This window comes from Panthera uncia (assembly GCF_023721935.1).
Source record: "Panthera uncia isolate 11264 chromosome A3 unlocalized genomic scaffold, Puncia_PCG_1.0 HiC_scaffold_11, whole genome shotgun sequence".
NCBI lineage: Eukaryota > Metazoa > Chordata > Mammalia > Carnivora > Felidae > Panthera > Panthera uncia.
The window spans coordinates 79,803,537-79,815,564 of NW_026057578.1; the positions used below are offsets into that span (position 1 = coordinate 79,803,537).

The window sequence follows — 12,028 nt, forward strand, 5'->3', positions numbered from 1 at the left end:
ATAGAACCAGGGTTAGTCTGTGAACCACAGAGGACTGTATAGGGTTTCACCTCAGCTTTTAGCCCTGTCACAGAAGGCTGATGACTTATTTTTCTCCTCTATAGACTTAACTCCAAATAACTTGGAATATTAAAGAAATCAGAACTACCCATTTATTCATTCATCTGTTGATTCATTTATTCAGTAAACATCCAGTGACTGTTTTGTGTGCCAGGCTGTGTTAGAAGCTGAGGATTCAGTGATGTGCAAGACAGAAATGGTCCCTGCTCTGTTGGAGCTGACGGAATTGGAAAGATAAACCAAAACCACCCCCATAACAACATGCTAACAAACAAATTAAAAAAAAATAAGTGCCAGTTGGGATAAATGGTATAAAGGAAACAGATAAGGAGCTGAGCTGGAGAAGAAACCAGCTTGTTAGATGGGAAAAGTGACATCTAAGTACGAATTCGGCATTAAAGGGTGTCCACTTGGCCACCATCACAAATATTCAAATGAGTAAGCTTTAATTTTGGAGGACAGTTTTGAAACCTGAATGGACGGGGCAGAGCCCACTTTTCCCACAGCAAATTTAGTTGCCACAAATAATCTGTAATATCAAATAGATTGTATCTCACTGTTTTTTTTTTTTTTTTTTTGCTTTTGGCTTAAACACACACACACACACACACACACGCACGCACACACAGAGTTTCTCTTCTCTTCAATCAGTGAAGCCATCTTGACTGTACTACCTGCAAGGCCCTATAGGATCTTCAATCCTTCCTCTACTGAGGACCTCAGAGCCACCAGGGAGATATCCTGGAGGCCCTCATTACTGTAGAAGTGGCACCACTTTCTGCTGTGTTTGCTACTTGCAGGCCAGAGTGGGATGACATCAGCACCATGTTAGATTGTCAAACTCCTTCTCTAGGTGGATGCCATCCATCTTGAGAAAGATTGTGAGGCTGTGCCCTGGCTTCATGGGAAACTGTGCTGAGAACCATTCATGATGTCTGCTATGGGCATGGAATGAGGTCACATAACATCAGTTTGTCCATTACGGATGATGACGTTGGATCATTAGGTTAAGGAGTTGTCTAAAAGATTTCTCTATTATGTAGGTATCTTCCCCCTTTGTAATTAGGAACTACTCTGTGGGGCGATATTTTGAGACCATGTGAATGTCCTGTTCTCCAACATTTCACTGCTAAATGACTTGCCCAAGTTTGTAGCTACAAGTCACAGAACTCTGACTCCCAGTCCCAAGGACTTTCCTTCCACTATGCTTGTTCCATTCATTAGCCCAGGAATATTTCAGGCAGGATAGAAGACAGGATTTCTAAAGACTCAGAAAAGCTAGGTGCCGCTTAGACCTTCATTGTTTATTAAGTGTGTTGAATAATAAAAGTTTCATTAGAAACTCCCGTTTTGGGAGAAATAATTAGATTTCCCTTGATGGGACTGAGGAAGAAATGGCAATATAACTAGATAAATGAATTATTACTATTACTACTCAAAAGAAACAGACAGATGTTGTGGCCTATTCTCCTTCCCCCAAATATTCTTAAACAGGTTTCTTTTGCCTTTCTTCTCTTTGAATGTCATTGTGGATTTGTTGGACAGAAGACTCTGCATTGGGTGTGAGTGACATTATCTTTCCTTAGGATTATTATTTTTTAAAAATTTTTAATGTTTATTTATTATTGAGAGACAGAGAGACAGAGCATGAGCAGGGGAGGGGCTGAGAGACAGGGAGACACAGAATCTGAAGCAAGCTCCAGGCTCTGAGCTGTCAGCACAGAGCCCAACTCGGGGCCCGAACTCACAAACCGCAAGATCATGACCTGAGCCAATGTCGGACGCTTAACCGACTGAGCCACCCAGGCGGCCCTTTCCTTAAGATTATTAACTATAACCCTAAATCAGGTGTTTCATTTTTTAAAACCACACTGTGGTGACTTTTATATGAATTGAATCCCTGTTGTTGAGTCTTCCTAAACTCCAGGAGTGGTCCCGATGACTTCCTGTGGCAGTGTAGTCCATGGGGTAATTATATTAGGATAATGGGGTTGGAACATTTCATAATTTAATGAGTTTTTAGATTTCTTATTCCCAGAATTAAACAAGAACCTCTATGAATGTCAAATTCAGTAATTATCAAACTGAACAGAATTTGGCTCTATGTAACCAACTGGCACACTTTCTGTAGATAACAACATGATTTGATATTTATAAAGGGCCCATTTCCCACCCCCTCCCCCCAGTTCAGACACCAGAAATTCATTAAATATAAAGACTTACATAATTCTGCGAAAAACCCCCTTACTTCTCTAGAGCTTTCCTAGCCTCTAAGTTAGATATTTAAAAAGAGATATTATTCTTTTGGTACAGGCTTTCAGTTCTCCCTGAAATGGAGGGGCTAGTTACAGTCCAGCCTACAAACTGGCTCAGATTTAATGAAATTTGATGAGTAATAATAATAAGTGCAACACTCCCTTGATGTTAGAGTACAAGCAATTAAATTCTGAGGAGGTTGATGAGAGAAAGGCGTGGACCTAGTTTACAGTGGCCTCGGCCTAACAGCTTCCTCCTGGCATTAGGTATACACATTTGGGTTGATTTGGATTGGAAACATGAAAGCATAATTTTTTCCTTTAATTAAAAATTTATTTCCAATAGTTTTCTTGCCTGACATCCAAAGAAATATAGAGCTGGATAAGAGTAATAACTCATATTCATGTTCTAGGTGTTTCACATGAGTATCATTTAACCCTCACAAACAACCCTTTAAGTAGGTACAATTATTATTTCCTTCTTTAAGAGATGAAGAAATGGGGGCCTGGAAAGTTTACCCAAAATGCTGTAGGGTGATCTGTCTTGTAAACCCAAACAAACAGTCTGACTGCAGAGTTAGATCCTGAGATCCCAAAGACAGGCCACACCACCTCCCAAACTCTGCTGCCTCTCCACGGAGGGGTAGGGAGATTTATAGTGCTTTTCATAGGAGGACTGCTAAGCGCTTCTCTTGAATGTAATCCTTTGATGCAGCTTATAAACCAAGAACTGGCGGTCCATCAAATGGGAAAGTGACTTGCGTAAGACATTCCCTGTGCTCCTGGGAGATCTGGGCAGAAAGTAAAGAGGCTCTCACCTTCGCTCCTGGGAGTTCGCCAATGGCTAGTACCCTTCTCAGCTCCTCATCATGAAAGATAAATAGCGTTCTTCCCAGCTGGAGTGCACTCATCCAATATCTGCATTTCTCCCCAGGGACCAACATTCCTGGCAGAGAAAATGAAACCAGGATAATAACCATTGTAGAGATTATGAAATTGCTTCTTATCTGAATTCATACTCCAACCCATTTTTAGTGCTTTCATAAACCACCCCAGACTGATAGAATTATTTTCTTTATGACTCATAGATATATTTTGCTTCTCCATTTTTATCCATTTTACTTTCAAGGAGAAGATTAGATGATGAAGTAAGATTCACCCTGTAGAGCTCTGTGGGATTTTATTTAACCCCAACACATGGACTGTGGACTGAAAAAAAAGAAATATGCTCATATTTTACAGTATTACATGTAAATACCTCCAAAAGTTTTACAAAAACATAACCTAATTATAAAATTTCATTTTTAAGTATCTTTATATATTTTAAGAGAGAGAGAGAAAAAACATAAGCGGGGGAGGGGCAGAGACTGAGGGAGACAGAATCTGAAGCAGGATCCAGGCTCCAAGCTGTTATTGCTGAGCCAGACGTGGGCTCGAACCCACTGTGAGATCACGACCTGAACTGAAGTCAGATGCTTAACCAACTGAGCCACCCAGGCACCCCATAAAATTTCTTAATTTAACAAGCATTTATTGAATTCTTTCTAGGTGTAAAGCACTGTATTAGGTGTTGAAGATATAAAAGTAAACAAAACATCATCCCTGCCCTAAAGACGCTTCTGTGACTGTTCATCTTGACTGGCCTGGTCAGTCCTGGTTTACACCTATTTCCCCAATAATTATGAATAGCACTCCCTTTCGCTCTAAAAAGTGTCCAAGTTTGGGTGATAAATTACATATACCCTATAATAATATTTCCCACTATTTCCCATGATGTTTTTGAAATACTTGTAATTTTTGGATATAAATAAAAACACAAACAGTGAAGGCCCCCAAAATGTACTGACACTCTGTCTTCATTTTGGAATCACTATTTCTGTCACCATGTGTCAGGTGAAGTAAGTTCATTGGGAAAGTGTGGCATTTGGTTTTACGTTATTTTTAAAAAATGCAAGTACTGTTCAATCTCCAGAAGGAGGACAGAAAACCAGTTAGAAAACTCAAGAAGAGAGAGAACACTGAGGTAAACGGAGGTAATACTATGTATCGTACACTCAACTCCAATTTTGGTAGGAACTTGAGGTGAATAGGATGCGAGGGCCCTTGGCAGCCAGGAATGTGTCAGGTGGAGCAGGCAAAGTCATGGTTGGAGGCATTTAGGGTCAAGAGCCTCTGATCTTAGAATTCAAGTTGGCATCTGCCTTTCCCTCCATTGGACACTTTGGTCTCTACTCCACTTCTAAAGGTACTGAACTCATTGTTTTTCAAAGCTACCTGCAATGTGCTTTTGTGAAAGGTTGGTGTCTGCAGAACATCTAATTACACATCATTTTGTGTACTGTTGTCTGAATATGTATATGTATGTATTTTGATATTGAAGACAAGCTATTTTTAGTTTCCTTTTGGGTATGTTTGGAGAAACTCTTAACTGTTGCTATGCTGCTATGGAAACGGTATCCATGTATACTGACATGTTTACAATTGTTTAAAACACTATAAACTTTCCAGGGCAAAGGCAAACAGCTTATTTCCATCAAAGTTTCTCCCTGCTTTCCTTTTTTTTTATTAGTTTATTTATTACTCTCAGACCCATGTTGGACTCTGTTTCATCTGTGCCTGCATGAAAGGACTGTTTTTTTGCTGATGTGCATTATCATTTAATTGATTTCACATTCATAACTACAGTAGAGCTGAGAGCAGATGAAAAATTTCCCCTGAAATCAGAAATATTCCTTGGTCTTGTTAGGAACTGTGGGTTGACTATCTCCTAGGCTCCCAAATGAAAAAAATGGAACAATACCTATTGAGGGTTTGTGGATGATCTATCCAGAATTTGCCAGTGTAGGAGACTTTGATAGTGATTTAAATGTAACTATTGTAATTATTTGTGTATACCGGATGAATTTAAAGACTATTCAAATTGCATAGAAACATGCAAACCCAAAGCCAGGAGTTTTCTGGCTTATTCCAAGCATGGAGAAAAGTAGGTGGCTGAGAATGTTTACAACTTTTGGAAAGAGAATCTTAACAAAGCCCCATGAATTGAAGTGAGTAAGAACCATGTTTGCTCGAAGGTACCAGGAAAATGATTTGTTGTTTTCTAGGAGTCAGAAAATATTTGAAAGTGGAATCTGTAATTGTGAATCACACAGTGATAGGTCCTGACTCTGTAAAAGGGCACACATCCTGTTAGAGCACAATATATTATAGGATTTTAAACTCAGAGTACTTTGCCTTTAAAAACTCCTCTTTACCAAAATTTGATACCTATTTTGGGTAAGTATATAGTAAAGGAAATTTTAGCTTTCATGAAGGAGACTACTTTCCTCTCTCTTTTACTAAAATCTCATTTTTGTCATCTTCCTAAAATGGTCATTTTAAGTCACCCATCCCCCCCCCCCCAAAAAAAAAACACATAGAAGCCCTATCAGAAGGGAATGATTTGTGGAGAGCTGGTTGACTTGAGCCTCAGTTGCATGTGGAGATCAGAGAACCACAGAGCCAACAGTCTCCCCCACCTCCGCTCCCCAGGCCCCTTTCCTACAGTCTTTATACACTTTCTGTGCTACAGTTCATCAGTGGATAGTCCTTCTAGGCTCTTCATAGAACAAGGTTTGTGTGATTTTTTCCCCCTTCCCTGTGGGAAGGATTTTTCCCTGCCTCCTGGAGCTTAGCAGCAGCTAAAAAATGTGACCCTCAAGGTCACATTCAGATTAGAAGTCAGTAAAACCTGATGGGAAACTTGCAGTATGACAACTGTGGCTTGATAGTCTACCATGGGGAGGAGGAAAGAGAGAGGGAGGGTGTACAGGAGGTCCTAACTGGAAGTCAATCTGGCTTAGCAGCAGCTCAAGTCAAAAGGCTAAGAATTGTGATATTAGTTCCCCTGGCTTGGCCGTGTGGGGAAGAGTGGGCGTCAAGCGGCCCTGGCAACTGGGAACCTTCGGGGCTACCCTCAGGATCAGGATGAAAAGGAGGAAGGTGGGCAGGAGCAGCGGAGTGGCTTTACACAGAGAGCTCCCCAGGCACCAACTAATTGTCTTACTCTGTTTAGATTCCTCTGAAGAAGTATATTTCCGTTGCTGTTCTGTTGCCTCTGAGGGGATTTCCCAAATTAACCTTCTCTAAGCTTTCTTGAGGGACTGTTTTTGAGGGCTGGTGGGGAATTTCCCTCATCTGACCAAACTGTTGTCTGGAGAGATTATTGCTGATCTTCATCTGGGGATTTTCTCACAGGCTTTTTGCTACTTCCTGTTTCCCAAGAGTCTCTGCTCTCTGGGAACTGAAGAGTTACCAAGAGATAGGGACAAACAGGCTTTAGGAAAAAAGGGAAGGAGCGTGTATCTGATACAGTGGTGCTGTTCTCCCCTCCTCCAGCTCTTTGCCACAGTGACATTGGATTTAAAGATCCAGGCCCAGGGAACTTGCTGGGGGCTTCAGACTGATTACATTCAACATTCTAGGAACACTGGGGTTGGACCGCATAATCACAAACTCCAATAATGACTGGTTAGAATAGAATATTAGAATAGCTCTCCTGTATTTGGGATGGATAGAAACTCCCATGTTAAAAGAAACCATTAAAGAATCAATACACCTTTTACTTAATGATGATGCTCTACCACTTTTCCAGTGCTTTCTGTGTATCATGTACCCTATTAGGGGCTTTACATACACTTCTCATTTGATCCTGGCAACAACCCAGAGAAGTAGACCTTATTAAGACTCATCTAGGGGCGCCTGGATGGCTCAGTTGGTTAAATGTCTGACTTCGGCTCAGGTCAGGATCTCACAGTTCATGAGTTCAAGCCCCGTGTTGGGCTCTGTGCCAACATCTCAGAGCCTGAAGCCTGCTTCAGAGTTTGTGTCTCCCTCTGTCTCTGCCCCTCCCCTGCTCGTGCTCTGTCTCTCAAAAATCAAATGAACATTAAAAAATTAAAAAAAAAAAAAAGACTCATTTAAAAGATGAGCAAACCAAGGCTCTACGAGGTTAAGTAAGTTAGCCAAGTTTTTGGGCTGTTATTAAGAGATCTCCAGTTTTGTGTGACTCCAAAGCCCGTGCTGTATTCTTGCAGCTATAAATTTGACCCAAATTTGGGATTTGTTTCATAGCCTTTTAGGTGCTATTACCAGGAAAGTAGTGGGAGGGACCCTAAGAAGAAGCAATTCCCCTAAAACGAGGGGTGCACATATTTTAGGGGGCAGTATTGATGGTTGTCAGCTTAGCTCTGTGCATCTGCCAGGCCCTCTTGCTGTATGTTCACCATTTTTTCATCATCTGGAAAGAGGTGCTGATCAGGGAGGTAGTAGGAATCAATATTTAATTAGTTCTTTCTCTTAGAGAACCCTTCTTTCTAACCACTGCTTTCACGTTGCTACTTCCTAGTCTAGCTTTGTACATTTTATCAAGGTTCTTAGAAATAATTGCCCTGAAGATAGGTCCCAGAGTATCTCTGACCTTGCTCTAGCCCAGGGGAAATCATGTTCTAGAGTTGCCCTACCTTCTTGATTTTTGTTGCTCTGAAGCCAGAGCAGTATCTATGCATGCATGGGTATGTGTGTGTGTGTGTGTGTGTGTGTGTGTGTGTGTGTGTCTTCTTGTGGTATGGGATTCTCAGGGGAATGGATAATTAGCCACAGTTAGCCACAGTTGACCTTTACAAAGTTCTCCATGTACTTTCAGTTCCACCAGAGCAGTTATTAGCACAGGTGAGGGTGTTGGGAGCAGTATGGGGACTGATGTGGCCGTTCCTAGGAGTTCCCAAGGACAGGAGATGCACCTGCTGCATTGACTCCCCTTACCCACTGCACACTTTGCTGCAGACCCTCCTCTCCTAGATCTTTCGAGGAGGATTCCTAATCATATCCTCTTCATCCAAATAGTGAACTCTCATAGTCCCCAACAGTTGAGGGTTTACTAGTTACCGAGCGATTTATCTACATTAAATGATTTGATCCTTACCCATGAAGTTAGGCAAAATGATTCCCATGTATTTTACCAGTGAGAAAACCATGGCCCTGGCTGGTTAATAATTGGCCCAAACCACCTAGCTAGTAAACTGAGGGGCTGGGATTCAAATACTGGACTGATTCCTAGTTGGGGCTTAATTAGGGGAGGAGGTAGTAAACCTTATTTATTTTTTAATCACTAGGCAAATATAGCATAGCCTTGAAACGTCAAACATACAGGCTATGTTATTACTGTAAGTAATAAGTAGTAGAAAGCGAACAAGATCCTAATCAGCATGATGCCAGTGCTGAAGAAGGAAGATGGCATGGCCCAGAGGCCCCTGGCCTGACAGGAAGTGGTATTTGGTAAAGGGGATGCTACCCCTCCCTTGAACTGAGGGATCCATAGCTTCCTTATCGTTATTGTTGCCAGAGCACCTTTTCAGGGGCTCTGCAATTTCAGGGGGCTAAGTAAGCAATGCCTGCCATGTTTAGACCTTAATTCCATTTGCTTGAGAAAAAAAAAAAACAGGTCTTCCCAAACCCAGTACTTAACAACTCTTCCTAATTTAGCAGCCAAGAATCCATCTTTCATTGTACATTCCCGGACACTGGTACATATTATAATTCAAATCCCCCTTTTCTTTCAAAGGCAAAGTGTCACTGTTCTTCCCACCATTCTCCTGCAGAATAGCGGAGGAAGACAGGCTCAGGGGGCCATCATGGCAGCTGGTGAGAGGGAAGTTCTGCTTCTCAAACCAGTGTGACACGTACCTCTCAGGTATCATGTGGGGTCAAGGCTGGAAGATGCGATGTGCAGGAACCTCAAGAAAAGCATAGCCGTGCATTGGTAGCAAGAAAGTCACATCCATCAGGAGCCTCTCAAACTCTCCTCTTGACCAGTCCTCTCTTACTTCCACATCTTAATCAATTCCAGGCCCTTGAACATTAATACAAAACCAAGCAAAAGAAAAATACCACCCAAGTATTTTTTCTCTTCATATTGGATATAACCGCATGGCTGTTGCTTCATGGCCAGTGGGAAATGATGCAGTAGTACTGTTGGTATATGAGAGGTTGGCAACAAACACAATTACCCCTCTTCAAACTGCACCAGACCACAAGCAGGATAGAGGATACTCCCAGCCTACTGCTACCTGTCTATCAAGAGCAATCTGGTACCTAGAGGGCTCTGGCTTGCTGTGACAAGAGAGATCCATAGTGTCAAAACAAGCTCTCATTGCATGAAATCTGGGCTCTGGAAAAATCTTGTGTTAGCCTTCTCCTAAAATTTAGCACCACTTTCTTCTGTTTCCAATTCTATGGATTAAAATGCATAATGGAGCAAAGCATCCAGTAGCAAATAACATATGATTCAAACTTGCTGCAATTCTTGATTTCATCATTTCCTAGTTTTGCTTAAAAGAGAAAACATTCCATTCTTTTCAATAGATTCCTGCTCCCATCTCTGGTGGCCCTGTAGGCAAAATTTCTCATTCCTCAGTGAATGAGAGGGGGAAATCCCTTTACATTTTTGATCATGGAAGTAATGTGGTTTATTTGCCTGTCCACATACTTGCTCCCTACATCCAACGAGTCTCTGGCTTAGTTGTTGTAATGTGGGTTCACCAGGCTGGCTGGTCCTGGAACTTCTCCAGCTTACAGGTCACCATGGCCTGAGCACAGCAGCACTTTATGCATGGAGCCCTACTTGCCTTACAGCAGCTGCGTTGTTCTGTCTTCCAAACCCTGCACCATGGGAGCCACTGTCTCCTAGATAAAACCCTGTGCTGTGCCTGCCTCTGCAGTGCACTGGTGGTCTCATGAGGGTGAGCCCACTCCTTTGTCGCCCCTTCACGGGTCATCAAAGTCACTGTGGGTGCCGGTGCTAGAGCTCTCCATCACCCTCAGTAGTGCAACTGGAGAGTTGCTAGCACAGCAATGATAGCAACACTATCCTCATAGTATTTTAGGATACGTGTAATTCTGAAACTTAGTAGTTCTTGGTAGTTTGAACAATTGCCATTCGTTAGAAAGTCTTCTCTTAATATAGTAAATATTATTCCAACATCTATTCTTTTTTTTTTGTCTGTTTTTACTTTCATTTGCATTTATTTTATGCAGAATTTACTCCCAGGCCATACATTTTTGTTGCTTCAGTTTCTTCTGGAACATCTTTTTCTTCTGTGCAACTTCCTCTTCCAGTTTAGGAACAATCTGCTCTTTTTCAGTAAGGATCATCTCAATGTGGCAGGGAGAGCTCACGTATGGGTTAATCTCACCATGAGCCCCGTATGGTCTATGCCACATCTTGGGGGTTTTGTTCACCTGGATATGCTCAATGACCAGAGAAGCTACACCTAAACCCTTAAGTTCAGCATTACTCCCTGCATTCTTAAGCATGTGCAGTAAAAATTCAGCACTCTTTTGGGCCACCGACCCTGTGTCCAGCGCCACTGTTTGGCCTGGGCACATCTACCAACCCACCATTGTAGCAATGGAATGGCACACACTGCTTCTGCAAAGTGACATCTTTCAGATACTTGGTGGCTTTTCAGATATGCATACCTTTGATGGTCTGGGCAGTTTCACGTGTGTTCTTAAAGTGAACACGAGGATTTGAACCTCTTGATTTGCATCATTTTGTTGGGTTTCCAGGTCAAGTGAATAGCAAACCATTTTCAGAGATCACCTCAGGCTGCTTACGGGAAGAGCCAACATTTATTCTTATAAAATGAAACTACTTATATAGTTAGCTCAGTTGAAATGATTCACATTAGTGAAAAGATAGAAGATAAAAATATTCCTTTTACTCAGAGATGATCTTTACCTATGATCATGGATGCAATATTCACTATTATCTTCTCTTTTTGAAGATGTTTTCAAAGCTCCTTACATTAAATCAGGCTTTTAAAAATGAGTTTCAGGAGTGCGTGGGTGGCTCAGTTGGTTAAGTGTCCGACTCTTGATCTTGGCTCAGGTCATGATCTCACAGTTTCAGAGTTCAAGCTCCACGTCAGGCTCTGTGCTGACAGCACGGAGCCTGCTTGGAATTCTCTCTCCTTCTCTCTTTACCCCTACCCCACTTGTACTCTTTCTCTCTCTCTCTTAAAATAAATACATAAGCTTAAAACTTTTTTTTAATCTTAAAAGAATAATAAAAATGAGTTTCAGAATATTGGCTGTGTCTTAAGTATCATGATATGGTTTAGACAACGACAAATGTTGGAATGTGGTAAAGACCAGAACAGCAAGGAATTCCTGCTGTTCCCATCCCTCCAAAAGAAAGGAAACCTTTAAAACACACACCCACCCACCCACACACACACACACGCATGCACACATGTGTGTGTACATACAGAGCTTTTTGGGTTTGAAGTTAGCCTTTGTTATTAAAACAAAACACCAATATTACAGTGAAAATTGGTTACCAGAGTTAGAGCTGACTTCAGAGATACTATTTCTCCCCTCCCCCCATCTTCCCAACACCCACGGTGCCCTCACACCAACTCACTCCCCCTTCCCTTGTACTCCTGGAAGTAAGGCACATTGTAAGGAGACCTTCCCAGGGTCCTAAGTATAAGTAGCAAAGAAACTGTCCTCCCGCCTCACTGCAGTATTCCATCTGAGATGAATGGTAGCATTTTGAGAAGGATGGGAGTGAGAAACACCAAAACATGTATCAGTTAGCATAAAGAATCTTTTATAGTGGAGGTGATTTTCTCATCTCTGAAATGACCTTGTACAGAACACAGTATTAACAG

General features: G+C 41.7%; 1 pseudogene; it reads right to left on the reverse strand.

Moving 5' to 3' along the window:
• Positions 1-10,391: 10,391 nt before the first annotated feature.
• On the reverse strand, positions 10,392-10,943 carry LOC125936325 (60S ribosomal protein L17-like; annotated as a pseudogene).
• Positions 10,944-12,028: the final 1,085 nt, after the last annotated feature.